Source organism: Ambystoma mexicanum, chromosome 4p, assembly GCF_040938575.1.
Source record: "Ambystoma mexicanum isolate Mex_15411 chromosome 4p, UKY_AmexF1_1, whole genome shotgun sequence".
Lineage (NCBI taxonomy): Eukaryota > Metazoa > Chordata > Amphibia > Caudata > Ambystomatidae > Ambystoma > Ambystoma mexicanum.
This window is the reverse complement of record NC_090927.1, coordinates 990927092-990944647: the sequence shown is the minus strand read 5'-3', so window position 1 is coordinate 990944647 and position 17556 is coordinate 990927092.

Here is a 17556-nt window from a genome sequence, read left to right as displayed (position 1 = left end):
GCTTTCCCACCTGCTCCCATCACAGTGGCTGGGCTCCCTCATCCCACTCCTACCCAGTCCCTGGGCTCTCCCCACACCATCACCAACCCTGGGCTCTCCCCAACCTGCTCCCACCACTATTCCATGCTTCACGCCCTCCTGCTCCCACCACAGTCCCTGGGCTCCCCCATCCGTTCCCAACACAGACCGAGAGCCAGTGGCGGCTCGTGAATTTTTTAAGTGGAGGAGCATAATTATTTCCCCCAAAAATGCCATAGTAACCAAGCGCAGTGAGGGAGTTCGAACCAATCAAGGAGGGGTTCTGGGGGTATCCCCCGTGGATTTTTTTTCTAAAATAATGGGTTAAAATGTTGCACTGTAGAGCATTCTTTAAAAAAAATAGGCAAATATCCAATATCCAAACAGTTTGCAATTGCTGCTAGTGGGGCCTAGGGGGCAGGCATGACATGTTTTACTGGTCATCAATGATAGATGACCAGTAAACTAGTGGTAAATCTGCCAGACCAAATGGCAGTAACTGTAAAAGAGTTGGGCAGTAATACTGGAAGAATGATTGCCTAACTTGTTAATAGTAATGAGGCCTAATGTGAACGTCTACTAGTTGGGATGTACAACAAAGTGGCAAAAGCCTATGTCATCAGATCAGGAGGTAACAGGTGCCGTTCTGTGAGTACCTCACAGATGTTCTCTTGGACAGACATACAGGACAGACATACACCTCCTCAATATCAAGGTAGCTTATTTACTATGCAAGCTGAACCGGAAAACAGATTAACAAAGAAAAGTCTTCCAGTTATCAGTCAACTAGAGCCCTAAGCTTTTGAAGACAATTGTGTATCTGTAGAGCCAACCGATAATGGAGTTTTTTGCATCAAAGAAAAGTACCTTACTCAAGAAGTACGCGGCTCTGCATCTCGGTTTGAAGGTGCTGATGGTTGACTATTCCTGGTGGCCTTGCCTCGACCAGATGGATTGACACACTAGGATCTTTTTTTTATATGAGAACCATACCAAAGGGTTTCTCTCGAGATTGTGATTTTGTCAGTGGTCCAGATGTTGTTCATAGATCTGTTATCAGTTCTACCTGAATCAGTGAGTGGTCCTTTCTGTCCTTAAACGGGATGCCAGCTTGTCTGGCAATGGGTCCCTGCATATGCTGGATGTGGCTCGAGGTCTTCAAATATACAAGAAGAAAACATTTGTTTTCGGAAAATTACAATACTTGTTTGTGTTATTTGTGGGCTGTAGTTAAAGGAAATAATCAAAACTGTAGCCCCTCTGAGAGACTGGAATTAATCTTTATTGTTACCGCAGGTGAGATGGCTCCTAATCCTCCCCCGGAATGACCCACGGATGATCCACCACAGGCACGGCTGCCTGCTGGGCAGAAGCAATAGCAGTTTTATACAATGCTGGATCCATGGTTTTCTCACTAGACCCTCATCCATCACTAGAGGTTAGTGATTGGGAGGTCGCTCTCGATGGAATTTGTAATAAAAAAATCCCTGAACTTCAGTAAATTCATGTGTGAGCAGTGATCTGTCTATGGTGTAATTATGACAATGCCGGTACTAGGCGTGGATATTCCTTGCCAAATCTTCATATCGTAAGGAATGTGTTACGGAAGGGATGGAGGGGAGGCAGTGAGAGATTTTGGATGGTAACCATTGTTACTCTTAGTCTGCTCGACTCGTCACAGCCCTTATGGCCACCCTCCTACTCTTGCGTCGTTCATGGGTGAACCGAACAGAGAAAAATCCAGAATGTATGTAGGGGGCAGGGGGAGGTGCTTATATTCTATTATGGCATGATGTCAAAATTACAAGAAATTATGTCATATATGCCTAGGCAGTCACTCGGACTTCATAAAGTAAGGACTGACCTAAGTCAGGAGGTCTACGAGTAATGATCATTGCCATAACGTGCCATGTTCAGTGGGCATTGTACATGAGTTTAATGTGCCTGGGCGCTGGGGCATGGCTACAAACCATCTCAGACAGCACTGTGAGTGTTTGTGCAGCCATGTCCCAGGCACAGCGTCCACAGCGACCTTTGTCCCTGTTGGTCTGTGTCCACGGCATGGCTGACGGGCATGCTCCAAGCACAGTGTCCACTGTGCACAGATACTCGCCCTTTGGGAACGTTTGCTCTGCCAGGGGAGAGGTTGGAGGCCATCACGAAGACATATTCCTCTCTATGCATTGTGGCTGTGTTTGAAATGCCTAGGGCATCCTAGAAGACCTTGCCCAATATGCACTTTGGGTGTGTGTGTACTTCCGATTGCATTATATTAACCTTGTTGTATTTCACCTTTGATGAAATCCCTTTGAAGTTTACTGGAAAAAAAATGTGTGTTGCTATGATTAACCGTGTTACAAAAAGCGTAGTAATTCCGTAAAATTTCCAGGCACAGCTATGGTTGTATTTTTAGCCCGAACTAATGAATTTCGGTGTTTTTAGGTTTTGCATTGTGAACCGAACATTTTACCTAATGTGTTTACCCATCATACATAAAACATTGATTTTTTGATGCCACAATTAACATTTAAATAATGCGTGGAGTGGTTTATTTGGTCGTAAGCGAAATTGGTCGTAAGTGCAATTCTGCTTTATTTGGCACAGCTACAATTATGTTTTAATTATCTTTTTCTTGCCACGTAGGCAGAGAAGGAAAAGAAAAGCGAAAAATAGAGCTCTCTTTGTCTTTCTCGAATGCCATCCACGTCCTTGTCATCTTAGAAGCCAACACCGAAACTACGCAGTATGTACAGAGGCCCTGCCAGTATCGCCACAGAATAACATTGCCCAATGCCCAGGGGAGCCATCACTTTTGATAACCACTTTCCAGTTAGGTTGTTGCAAAGCCACTTTTTTTGTCAGGTCACGGCCCTGTTGCAGTCATCTCAAGATCTCAGCCCCCAAAGAACAGCAGCGAGCATAGTTCTGAAAAGCCGAAGACACTCGCCGAAGGCGTCATAAGCTTCCTCGCAGAAGCAGCAGGCCACCCCTCCCACGCACAAGTGGAAAACTCCAAGGAAAGGACGTTTCGCAAACAATAACACCGTGTGTTTCATCAGATGACACAATTTCTTGTCACATGCATTGAAACGAGTAGAGGAAAATATTATGAAGAAGCAACCTTGGTTCCCTGAACGCATCTGATTATTCTCAGACGTGAGCTGAAACCTGCGAGTCAAAGAGGCCTCGATCTTCACAAAAGAGGTTTGACATTGGTTCAATCGTAGGCGCTGCACACAACAACACGTCTGAATTTTAGCTATGAATATAAAAAATGATAGGTGCCGGCGTTGCAACCCTTCAGGAAAAAAGAAGTGTCCAATTTTCTCAGTTAACTCCACTTCATCACTCACCCCTTCCACGTTGTATTTCAGGTTTTGCAAGCAGTCATTTTGTTTTCAAGCAAAGATGCCTAGCAATCGATGGTGACCCATGGCATCTAGCTTGTCAAATAGTGATGTTTTTTTTTTTGCACAATACCTGGTGCCTTTCATTTATAACTCTGAATGTCTGGTGCATTTTGGTGCCAGGGGCCAGGGCCCACCTCCTTCTTTCTGAGCTATTTAATAAATGTAAGCTTTGATAAAAAAGAAAATATGCTTCAATCTTTCACCACGTGCACTGCCCTGTGTGCCCCTGCAGCAGCATGATCGTCACAGGCATTGCACACGCGCTGTGATCCGGGCCGGTCTGGTGAGTGGCGTGGCCCCTGCTACGCGGAGGACCTTACGGGGACCCTCAGCATGCCTCGCTGCGCCACTCTATAAAAACAGGGTAATGTTACAGTCTATGCTGACTTAACAGATACGGGTCCACATTGTATCCCAACATTCAATCTGAATATTACAAGAACCACCTGGTTCCCAAGCAACTCAGTTTTGGATTTAAGATCAACATTAATTATATGTGCCTTACTTTTTTATATATTGGAAACTTTAGTGGAGGTAGATTGTAGGAGTAATGTTTATATTTGAGATTTGTTTTTGCATTCAAGTTAGGCCAATTGGAAAGAATAGAATTAGTCATATTTTTATATTTGGTTAATTCTAATTGAAAAAAAGATTTCAAAAATGAAAAGGCAAGGGGTAAATTATTGTTAGACACATGTTTCGCATTAACAATGTCTTTCTTAATTGATGAATGCCAGCATACGGATTGATTGGAGACTTGGTTATGTTTATTAAACCAAAGTATGCTATTTGAGGAGTGTCAGCTTAAAAACGGGTAATATGAAATGATTCAATCAAGGAAGTTTCAAAGAGAATCACAGCCATCTTTGGGTCAGGCAGCATATTTGAAAAGTTGTTGGAGAACAAAAGCAAAATGATATCTGTGAAATTTAGGAAAACCAGCACCTCCTTTGCTTGTATACTAATTAACCTTTTCACAATTGACCTCAGGAGAACTGACCTCGGGAGAATTGACCTAATTTAGAAGGTCAATTAGGACATATGTGCAGGGGGGAACCCCCCACAAACCCCTACCCAATCCAAAAACCCCCGCAACCCCTCACCCAAACCCCTTATATTATTTATGATCGAAAACCAACCCAATACATATACGAAATAACTAAAATAATATAAAGGTCAATTGTGCAGAAGGTCAATTAGGACCACTATAATTAGGTCAATTGTGAAAAAATGTCAATTGTAAAAGGTAAATTTGGGTAATACCCCTTCTTTATATTTATGTAGTTCAGTTCATTAAGAGAAATTTGAGGGGGTTTGTTCCAAAGAAATTTTGAAGGCATAGAATCAATCTTTTTAAAGAAATAATCTGGAAAAAGAATAGGAAGCATGGAAAGCGGGAGTAACATAATCAGAGTTATTGTCATTTTAATGGTGTTGAGACGGCCCCACCAAGAAAGATATGAAGGTGACCATTTACTGGCCAGCCCCTCTAAACTAGAGATAATCTTTGTAGAGTTGCATTTATTCATTGAGCGGATGTCTCACGAGAGACCAGATCCAAGATATTCAATATGATCACAGTTCGTCATATACCTAATTGCTCAATATCTCTATGGATACATGCATTCGAGAGATGGAGATTTTGTATTCAATTTTCCAGTACTATTTGATAGTGATATAAGACCTTCTAGTAAATGAGAGCACTTTAAAAAAACATATGTCACATCACGACATAACAGAGAAGTCATTTTTTCATTTTACATTCTCAACAGGTGGTGAATAATGGCGTGAAGCAGGCAATGAAAAGTGTGTGGAAAATGTTGCTGCTGATAAATGATTTTGTACCTTTTGGGGCTTCAGGCAGGATAAAAGAGGATAGTGTTGCTTTTTTTCATGACTTGAAAAGGCTACAGAGGTAATCCTCTTTTCTGTGCACTGGATCAGAGTATATGTGAAGAGTGCTGTAAAATGCACGATTGTAAACCATTACTTTAAACATTTTCTTAGGGGACAACCCTTCTATACTCCCTTAGTTGATTAGGCTCCCACGTTATGGTTGGTCGCTCTTCAACATTCATGAGCAATAATTAAACCCCCCCCCCAAATTTAAATAAATTCACCCACTGCCACTGCTATTGAATGTATTGTCATGTGTGGAATTAGTGCTTTTTGGTTTTGATTTCAAGTTTTTTATGACTGAATTGTGAATCTTTAGTTCTCAATGTTTTACTTAAATGTACGGCTTTTAAGTAATTTGGCAACCATATTGTTCTATGGGTGTAATTTGTGACACATTCGCAGATCAGCATTGGTTTCATTTTTTGCTTTTGCAATGCTTGTTAAACTGTACCTTGCACAGTTGTTACTATGCACAGAAGCTCACATGTTCACCACATGATACTGGTGTTGTTCGGAAGTGAAAAGAGAAGGGCCAGCTGCAGAGTGGTCAGGTGCCGCAGAGGTGCTCATTCGAAGGACTCTCGCTGGCCCCTTGTGTGTTGAAACTGCAAGTACCAGAAGGCCCTATGAAAGGGCGGTGTGAGGTGTTGAGTGGTCCTACAGGGTCACGTCAAATCCCTTGTACACTTGAAAGTCTGTGACCCATTGGCAAGAGAAAGCTCAGGGAAGTGAATCCTGCATTTTGAGAAAATAAAGTGAACTGTATATTTGGCAAGGATGAACCCGACAGAGGGATGCCGGAAGAAATCTAGGAACAGGGAATCCACGCTTTCTGTTGAGATGAAGCAAATCACAAACTGTAATAGGAAATCATGAACTGTGTTAAAGGTTCTTGAACATTATGAGCTGCATTTGAAAGGAGGCACTGAGCACGATGGAGGGAAGCCCATTTTGCAAGATGGATCTTGACTGACGGAGGGAAATCCAAGGGGCAAAGAGCAATCACCCATCACATGATGCAGGAGGATTTGGTTAGGATCCTTGCAGCAACCGGGAGCCAGTGGAGAGATTTTAAGGCTAGAGAGATGCGGTCCCTGGGCTTGAGGCCAAGGATGTCTTCAGCCCTCTTCTGGATTAGCTGGAGGGGGCGTAGAGGTGGAGTTGAAAGTGGGCCTTCTTGGCAAGGTCCTGAATGTGAGGGAGGAAGGAAAGAGAGGAGTCAAAGATGACTCCAAGGTTTCTACTACAGATGAAGGAGAGGGTGGGGAGCTCATGGAGGGTGGCCATAGTGAGGGGAAGGATCTCAGTCTTGATGGAATTGAGGCAGAAATGATTGGATGCACACCAGGACTAGATGGCAGATAGGCATTCAGTAATGACGGAGGAAGTAAGAAAAGGATCAGAGGGAAGTTTGAAGAAGAGTTGAGTGGCATCTGCTTAACACTGGAAGTTAGGGGAGGAGGTGGAAATAAGGTGTGCGAGTGGAGCAAGATAGATGTGAAAGAGCCAGGGAGAAAAGGTTGGAGCCTTGGGGGATGCTGCAGGTGGAGATAGTGGTGGGGTAGGAGAAAGAGACCAGAATAACCTTGGAATGGTGGTCCTTGAGGAAGGAGGTCAGCCAGTCCAGTCCCCACTCCAAGATACAAAGGGTATTGTGGAGCCATTTTATGAGGATAGAGTGGTTGACCGTGTCAAATGCAGAGGAAAGATCAAGTAGAATGAGAACAGCTGAAGAGTTCAAATCGAGAGATGCAAGCAGTTATTCACAGGTGTTCAGAAGACCAGTTTCTGGGCCCCTGGGTTTTTAGAATCCAGATTGATGGTTGTTTAGGCAGCCAACAAGTTCAGTGTGCTGGGTCAGTGTGGGGAAGGCCAGCTTCTCCAAGAGATTTCCAAGGAAGGGGGTGATGGGCAGTAGTTAGCAAGACAGGACGGGTCTGCAGTAGGTTTTTTCAGAAGAGGTTGCACAAGGGAGTGCTTGAGGGAATAGGGGAAGGATCCAGCAGAAATAAAGTGGTTGCAGAAGTCAGCAAGTGCAGGGACCAGAGAGGCCAATATTGTCTGTAATGGTTCTGCAGGAACACAGAGAGTGGCTGAATCTGTGGATGAATCTGTGGCTTATTACTCTGATCCTACAACTGCAAATAGATGGTAACATTCAATGGAAGAGTGAAGATATTAAAACTAACAAACATTTCACAGTACATATCAACTGGACTGTTTTGAAAGAGTTGTAGGTGTTTGAAAGTGCATAGTGGGGACCTCTTCTACACACCTGAGAAGATGTGCAATGCCATTGCAGGTTGTAGAATGTTCCACAATGCCTCCACTGGTAGAAATATTCTATTACCTGTGGAGGAAGACATTTTTACCTGTGGAGGAAGACATTGACCAGAAAACAAGGCAAGGTATTGTGTGAGGGCAAAGCGTTCTACTGCAACATTACCATGTCCATTTGCCCTCACACTCAAGCTGCACAGGATAAGCAAGCAGTTGAAAAGCAAGCGAGTAGTGAAGGAAGCAAATATTACCGATATTCAAACTTTCTATACTGCACTGATAGAGTGTTCCAGAGCAACTCAATGACCGTACCTCAATCGATACATTTCTAATATCCTACAACATGCAAAGCACCCTTTGCTGTAATACGAGACCCGTTGTCTTGTCCGCACCCTCTTGGAGATATTTGTTTTCCCCTCGCCCATAATCCCAAAGAAAAGGTAATGGCCTCTTTTTCCTTTTTTTCCTTTCTTTTTCTCTTTTTCTTTAATTTTGGTTTTCATAGTTGTTAGTATATTCCTGTGAGATAACGACGTGTAGCAAGCAGTTGCACGTTTTACATTTCTTTCAACAACTCATAATGCCTTGAGCGGAGAAAAAAAGCCCAGGCTGCTTTTGAGTCTGCGGCTAGCCAAGATGGCGCCGAGTGCATGATGATGTATGTTGACCTCCCCAGTTGTTCTTGAAGCTTGTGTTGTCTTAGGTCAACAGTCAGCCCGGGCGATCTGGCGCCATCTTGTGACAAAGCTGCATAATTTCAAGTAGAGGGATCAAAGTGCGCCTGTTAGGAACCCTTGATTACAAATGCTGCTATTTCTGCAAACTGTTTTTATTAACAGATGTGGATTAAAACTAATACTCCTAATTACTTGTACTGTACGTAATATTCATTTCTGGTGCTTCCGGTGGTCTAGTCCAGGAGATATTGCTGATCAAAACCCTGTGGTGGCCAATGATGTAGTTTTCCCTCTCAACAGTGTCACATTTATTCATAAATATAAGCATTTAAAATGCACATTGCTTTATTGGAATGTGAGAATGTTCCAATGTCTTTTTCTTTGTAATTTCGTTTCTTTTAATTTCTTAGATTTGAACTGTCTACACATCCCATGATGCATTCGGCAGATCTGGGGGAATTACAGTAGTTGCATGACCTACACCAGTGAGTTCCCTTGTGCTTCTCTTCAGCTACCGGTTGTGCAGCAACCTTGTACAGGCTACATGTTCATGGCATATTGCATGTTATGCTGAGATTTCATTGCTTGACTTGGCAAAGTGGGCATCTTTGAAGCTGTGTTTTTTTGTTTTCCTGTCTTTTTCTTTTGTCCTTAATATTGTACTTTTGCCTGGTGCAATTCACTGATATGGAATCATGTGCTAACCTCCAGTGCAGTGCCTGGTGTCACCTCAGGTATCTTGTGAGGTGTTGATACTTTTTCAGTCGGGCAATTACTGTCTAGCCAAGATATAAAGGCCAGTAGGCCATGATTAAGGTGTGAAGCATAGATGGCTGAAAAAATAATACTCCAGACCTTCGCCCGCCAACTGTCCCCTCCTCCTCACTCTACCTCTTTCAAGCACCCCATTTTGTAGACAGCCATACATTTTTTCTTTGTGCATTGCAACTTCACCTGCTGTACTCTCCAGGTATCTGGTACAGCACAATTACCTAAAATCATCGGCCTGGAAGTGAGCATTGCATTGGTGGGTAAACTATTAAAGAAATCCAGGCATGGTTCATAAATGCGGGATGACATTTACCACCACACCAAGAGGAGGAAGCGGACCCTCAGAATAGGAGAATTAAGCAAAGGGACGAGTGCGTGCTGTGCAGTGCTTAAATGGTGTTTTGCAGCATAGAGTGCTACCATGAATGATACCATGAATGATACAGTTTACTCTAGAGGCACTATGTACTGGACTGGACATGTATACAGGAATTCCAAAGTGCTGTGTACTTTGTCTGAATCCTACAGTAATGTTCCCTTAGCTTTGCTGTACTTTGAGGCACGTGTGTGACATCATTGACTCTCTGATTAAGGAGGATGACAAGCGACCTGTGCCTCAGATCAAAGCTTTGCTGTCCTCACTGCACAATCTGGAGGAGGACAATTTAACTTTGCTTTCCTTGCTGTTTTTATGGGAAGTCTATACCTACAGTACAGCTAGGCTTTGTTTTGGGGAGATGATAGGGTCCTAGTGAGCTGGAGGAAGGATGGGGATCCACTACTGAGCTGGAGGAAGGATGGGGATCCACTAGTGAGCTGGAGGAAGGATGGGGAGCCACTAGTGAGCTGGAGGAAGGATGGGGATCCACTAGTGAGCTGGAGGAAGGATGGGGAGCCACTAGCGAGCTGGAGGAAGGATGGGGAGCCACTAGCGAGCTGGAGGAAGGATGGGGAGCCACTAGCGAGCTGGAGGAAGGATGGGGAGCCACTAGCGAGCTGGAGGAAGGATGGGGATCCACTACTGAGCTGGAGGAAGGATGGGGATCCACTAGCGAGCTGGAGGAAGGATGGGGATCCACTAGCGAGCTGGAGGAAGGATGGGGATCCACTAGTGAGCTGGAGGAAGGATGGGGATCCACTACGAGCTGGAGGAAGGATGGGGAGCCACTAGCGAGCTGGAGGAAGGATGGGGATCCACTACTGAGCTGGAGGAAGGATGGGGAGCCACTAGTGAGCTAGAGGAAGGATGGGGATCCACTAGTGAGCTGGAGGAAGGATGGGGAGCCACTAGTGAGCTGGAGGAAGGAAGGGGGATCCGCTAGTGATGTATTATAAGATGGAAACCTTTACTTTGAATGCAGTGTCTGTGCGTACCTTGTTTACGTACAGTAGAATAATGGCTGTTATCATTATATTTTTTAACTTTAATAATGCCAGGTCTCATTCAGTTATGAACAGTCACTTTCCAGATCATGGGCTGTCAGGTCAAAAAAGGGGAACGCACTAGGGAACTTTGCGGAATGCCAAGCTAAATGGCGAGAAGCCCTGTTAAATGCTTCTACACAGAGGCCAGGAAGTTCGGGGTCTGCTGAAGCCACAGCCCTTGTACCAGCGAACTCACGAGTGCAGGGGAACATTGGATCATCATGTTCACTCGTAAACGCAAGTTCAGAATGATGCTGAAGGCCTGCACCAGGCGGAAAGACTCAGAACTACATGTTACTCATGTCAGTACAGAAATAATCAATACAGAAATAAGGACCAAGTAGGCCATGAAGGGAAGTAATAGTACACTGGAAGTTCAAACAAAACCTAATGAGAGAGAGTTAGCAAATCAGGGCATAGAAACAAATTGTGCAAGGGCGAAACCAATCATGGGCCAATCTGGGAAATTTACCACAGACTCAGCCTCATACAAAGAGTCCAGGAGGAAGCAGACAGGATTAGCATCACTCCCTAGATGCATAGGGTGGTTATGCCTGGCAAGAAGTAGTGCATGTTTTCTCAGCTGTATAGAAGTTGCTCTGGCTAGGCTTCAGAAGAGCAGAATATGAGCTGAAGACTGGGCCTTAGAAAAGGTCCCACTTACAAATGTTTAAATCAGAAGGCAAACTGGAGTGTCAGGCTCTCCTTTGATGAATATGGAAAATGAGAATTCCCGGAAGGAGGATGAGAAAATCGTCTGTCTGCAAAGGACCCTGAATGATGTGGGAGAAATACCCATTATCATCAAGGTTGTTTTATTGAGTGAGACCAAGGTCATGAAGATACTGTGACGATTTGCCAGGTCTCATCACTTCTCTTCAGGGGGGAATCCTTTCCTATGAGAGCAGGGAGGTGAACCCGCTACTCGATAGTCCCCCCAGTGGTGGTAAAATTGCAGGAGGATCTCATAGGGAGGGGCTCTCCTCCTGGGGATAAGGACTTTTGCCTGGGGAAAAGCCACCCTAAAACCACACAACCTCCTACCCTCATGGTCACTCTTTTCTCCTACCATTGATAATGGAACTATGTGTTATTGTAAAGCCATGACTGGACAAATGTAAAATGTACTGGGATGAAGAAGAACACGAGAAGCATATGGAATAGCCATATGCAAAGTCTGCCAAGTATTGTGACGACGTGGCTCCTTGGAGGCATCAAGAGTGTCAAAGAGACTTTCCTAGATGGTGTTGATATTGTGCCAGGGCACAGTCAACAATATAAAGTAGAGAGCAATAACAGACTAGAGAACTTTCTTCGCCAAAGCCAGCAGCACACAAGTCCTACCCGAGCCATTCAAACCGGGAGGACCTTACACACGGAAAAGCTGTTTCTCCAGGCTGAGGCCGCAAAGAATGGGATGCTGGTACAACATCCCAGGAGCCATCTGGGATCCGACACGCAAGAAGGAAGAAGCAATCGAGGTGGTGGCCTGACCGTAGAGAGGTGGACTTTGAGGTCTGGAATCAGTGCCGAGACCACCAACTGAAGCCTGCCAGGGAGCCGGGCAGGTTTTGGAAATTGCAGAGGAAGGAATCCACAACCCCAGGAAGAACCAGAGGCATGTCCCAACATTGAACAAGGTAACGGGAATGGCAGGAAGACCAGGAGGGGCCTAGGAAGCCAAATCACAAAGCAAGAGCTGCTAATCAGGAGTCATCTCTCTCGTCGCAGTGGTCAGCCAAACACCACTGCCCAAGCAGAGTGCACCAGGAGTCGTCTCCTTTGTCGCAGTGGTCAGCCAAACACACCTGACCAAGCAAAGTGTATCAGGAGTCATCTTCCTCATCGCAGTGGTCAGCCAAATCCTACTGCTCAAGCAGAAAGCATTGGGATTGATCTCCCTCGATGCAGTGGTCAGCCCAATAACACTGAGCAAGCACACTGTATTGGGAGTCATCTCCCTCATTGCAGTGGTCTACACAATACTGCTCCCCAAGTAAAGGGGAACGGGAGCGATCTCCCTCATCAGAGTGATTCACCAAATACCCCTGTTAAAACAGAGGGCCTCAGTAGTCATCTCCTTCATCGTTGTGGCCCAACAAACATCCTTGGAAAGCCAAAGAGCTTTGGGAAACAATCCCCTCATTACAACATAGAAACCACTAGAGAGATATACAAGAAAGAAATGGAAAACCTTGGAGAAGATATCCATCATCATAGTGGTAGATGAAAGCCAAATACAGCTATGTGTTTTTCTACTTCCTGGAAGGAGTCAAATCGAATAATCCAAGTTTTCTGCAGGAGTGCTTTTGACTGACATTTTGACAGCTCACTAAAGTTTTACTAGGTTATGGAAGGACAAACCCCTTAGATGTAAGGAGAGATAGGTTTCTTTATTTATTTAATAATAGCCCACAACATGACCCCTCCTTGTCAGTTTCCTTCTTCTACACCCTCACAATACCTGAGAGAAAGCGGAGTGGAACCAAGTTTGAGGAGAGGCTTGAGAGAAACCTTAGAGAAACCGTGTTCATAGCGTGATATGGGAGAAGCCTGAGAGAATCCAAGGTCATGGTGAAAATGCAAAGAGCCTACAAGTAACCAAGGTCCTGACAAGAGCAGAGATGTTTGTTTTGTTGAAGGAACAATGGACGGGGAGAGGCTTAAGGCATTTGGGCTATGCAAAGATCCTGCAGAAGCCAGAACCATAAATACACCCCAAACGGCACTGCCCATGAAACCTCCTTTGGGACTTGTTTGATTTGTAGATTAGGGATGCACTTTAAAGGATAGGTTTTGAACATTTATGTTAGTCAATTATGGAGAAACTTTTGTGTTATAGCCTAGTGTTAGTCTGGAGCCTAAAGGACACCTGATAATTAGGATTGAACTTTCTGTTGGCTATCGTGCTGGGAATTCTGTTATTAGAGGTATCTGGAGGGATAGAGAATTATTAGAATATGTTCAAGACTTTTTATGTTAAACCGTTTGAGTATCCAGAGGTGCAGGGAGTATCTAGGTAACATCCACATTAGTTATAGAAGTATCCCTTTATCCATGTACGATGTTATCCAACCTAAGATCATATTTTGTGAATGTTGTGACGCCTTTCTAACTGAAAATTGTGCTGTATTTTGCATCATTTTTTTAAAATCTTTATGGTTGTCACCTATGATCCGTGACGTGAACAAGGAGACATGGGTGTTGCACATAAAAACAGTGGATTGAGACGGATGAGGAGTTCAAAGAAAGGCTGTTGGTATGGTATGCTATATGGAATTTTATTGCGCAACAACCACATAAAAAGAGTTATTGAGCAAGCAGATATTATCTGGAGGATCCGGATGAGACATTGATTGTGCTAGGATGGGTTAACAGCATGGCATTTCACAATGAAATGCAACTGGCTAGTAAACCAGAGCTGAAGCACGGGGTACAATTGCATGTTTGGGGGTGTATCTCCAAAATGGCTCTGCCCCTACGATCATCTTTGAAGGGGTAATGGACACAGCTTTCTTCAAGCAGCCCACTGTCTGTGAGGTGCTGGCACCACATCTTTCTTGTTTCAAATTTAAGTTTTATTAAGTTTTCAACAAAGCAAAGCAGTTGGGTTCCACATAGGGCCTTCGCTATCATGTTTACAAATCAGATCCTCATCACGCTTCCCTGCTACAGTGAACTTCAACCATTTAACATAACTTTCCAACTGGTTCATTCTTCCCCTTCCCATACCCCCCCAACCCTCCCCTCGAGCAGATTTTCAATAAGGAGTTATACGTTTCGCTTTTCATAGGTGCATTTGGTTGTTAGTGAGAACAGTTCATCCGCATTCTTCTTAGTTTCCATTCAGTTTAAGTAACAATGAGGTCAGTAGTTGCAGGGGCATGGGCCGCCCAGGCGCGTATCACAGCTCAAAAAGAATTAGAGGCATGCTTTGAAGAGTCTACCAGTGTTCCTATGCTTCAGTTACCGGAGAGGGTTCGGTCAAGTATTCCCTTATAAAATCGCACCACAACATTTCATTCTGGGCTGCTTTTCCATGGAGAGTGGCAGTAATAGTGTATATATTGATCGTCACTGTAACCCATTCTCTCAGGCTGGGGAGAGTGTCCGCTTTCCATTTGGTGACCAAACATGCCCTTGCGGCTAGCAGGAGCATGGCCGCTATGCCTCTTAGTTTAGTCATCTCCCCCTCTGACTGCTCAAGGCCAAATAGAACCAGGAGTGGGGTAGTTTATCTGTGAATCCCATCAACCCTTTTGATCCAGCTAAGGACTTATCCCAGTTTGTCCGGGCACAGGGACACCCCCACCACATATGCCAGTAGTCCACTCGCTCCCCGCATTGGCGCCAACAGAGTGGGCTCCCTGTCTGGTACATTTTGGATAGTCTATGGGGGTTGTATTGCCACCTATGGAGGAGTTTAATGGCATGGAGCTTGTATTGTGCTGCTATTGATACCCGGGCCACTCCCGCACACATGGTATTCCAATCGCTTGGATCTAGTTCTATTCCCAGGTCCCTTTCCCATCTGTGTTTGAGCTTATCAGTCGAGCCCCTTCCCACCTCCAATAGTGGTTTATACATGCAGGATATCATGCCCTTTGCCTCAGACATTGGGCCTCATTACAGGGTAGGCAGTAAGGGATTACTGGCACTGGTAAGGGCACCGGTGCCGGTAATCCCTTACCGCCCTACTACGAGGTCCCTTAGCGGGTCCCTTCCTTAACGCCTGGTTTTACCAGACGTTACGGACGGGACCCGCTAAGGGACTTCAGAGCTAATAACGGTACCGCAAATTGCGTTACCGTTATTAGCTCCATCCCCATTCCCATTGAGCCCTACTGGGGCTTGAATGGGAATGGGGAATGGTTCGCAGAATGGGGACTTACCGGGTCCTCCAAGGTCGGAATGACCCGGTAACTCCCTATTCCGGGAACACGGGCCCAGAATGCGGTAAGGGGGTAGCCATGGCCCTAATAGCGCCATGGCTACCTCCTACCGTGTAATGAGGCCCATTGTATCCAGAAGTTTTTCAAAGGGGGTGAGCTCTTTCTGGATTTTTCCAGCCCATTCCTTCCTCGTTAACAAGCACACATTTCCCTTTCACTCTCTTGTTCAAAGGGTATGTGCCCATTGGATACTTTTAGATTCTTGTACTGAGGGCGGCTTCCGCAGCATTGATATGCAGTGTTAGTATCTCTTCCCTTCTGTTTTACTTGAGTTGATTGCCTGTTCCAATCTTTCAGACTTTCATACTGTTGGCGGCTTCTCCGGCCGTGATATGCAGTGCTTGCATCTCTCTCACTCTGCTTTACCTGGGTCATGTGCTTGTTCTGTTTTCCCAGCTTCTCGTACCATGGACAGCTTCAGCAGTATGTGACCCTAAAGTTCACAGCCTTCACTGGCATCCTCATGTCGGGAGCATTTGCTTCCCTATTTGTGCTTGTCTCGTTGCTTCCAGTATTTGCTTGGTGGAGCTCAGGGACTCTGGCTCCTTTATTTTTCCTGGTCTAGGCATCGGTTGCTGGGTGCCAGGCCCACCACTGTTCTCTAGTGGTCATGCAACCAGGGAAGATGGGTTCCCATTTTTGTTTCAGTGCGTAACCGGTGCCTCTTGCTCGGTCAGCGCACCCACCTTTCAGCCTACTAATAGCAGACCCTGCTACTGCTACATCACCATTGGCTCTGTGGATTTGCCTAGTTTTGCCCCTCCAGGACGTATCCAGAGAGGCTCGCTTCTGTGCATCAAGGATTCTCCTCCCTCCGTCACAGTCATGCACTGCGTAGGAGGTCCTTCCCATTCACAGTTCTTATTGTCTTTAAATACGTCATCAAAATCGAATAAAGTGTGTCCTTTCTTGATGGTGGTGTTCAGATGAAAGTCAGAATTACATAAATCCAACAGCGTGGAAGGAGAATCACTGGTAGTTATAGTCAAAACATGAGTGCAAACAGTTTTATCAGATACCACGTTGGAAGACAATGTAGACCGTTCAGGGAAGTCCCCAAGAGAAGAGTCACTCCCATTGAGGTCTCACTGCGCACGGAAAAAGGGACGAATTGTACAGATTTGTCCCACTAGTACTAGTTTTATTCGAAGGATTTTTATTAAACTGAATGTGTGAAATTGAGATACTGCTCATATTGGGGCGTAATCTTAACAGACAAATAATACAAAAATGGGTCACTGTATGTGCAATGATACAAAGTTTTTTCTTTAAACCATTAAACAAAAAATGTCTTTAACTAATGCACTGCACTTCTTTTTTTATCCTCTCCAGGTTATCCCGCAGTGTGATTTTACCAACCTCCTGCAAGCTAGTCTTTACATGTTTGAACTATAGAACCTGCAGAACTCCATGTGGATTCAATACGTCGGCCATTGCACATTTAATAGCTGTTAAATTCATCTCATTGTGCAATTTAAGCCAGTATAGAACCAGCTTAATGGCTACTAATGCTTCTATTGAGAGCCAACCTAACTCATAATGAACAAAGATATTTGGGGAAGACAAGGGAAGTCCTAAAAGTTGTTTTTAAAATGTATTTTCATTCTTCATCAACATTTTACAACCCATCTTGCCCCAATTTTCTCTACTATAGGTACATGCTTACCTTGATTTTGCTTTATAGATGGTCAGGGCTTGCTTCATCAATCTAACCCCTTGCTCACTGGAAACTCTTGACATAGCTCCCTCATTTTTGGTGATTATTTGGTTTGATTTTTTGTATTGTTACTTGTATTGTTACTGCCAGGCTCCCTTTCTGCTAAACCTACCTCCCAAATAGTCATAAATGGAAACTTCTTCAATGGGGAGATATTGAATGTGAAAGTTAAGAGCTTAACTTTCTTCTTGGCCCTAGAACATACCATCAATTTTGTTTTGGTATAATTTGTGACTAAGCCCTTTGTGTTACATAGATCTGCGAATAACGTTGTTTGTTTGCAAAAGCCTACCCATCGGTTGGCCTTTCAAACACGGGGCATCCACCACCGAGTTTGGTTACAAAGTAAAATATCATCAGGAACAATCTGAATGCCTAGTCTATTGTGCCCACTGGCTTCTGGAAAC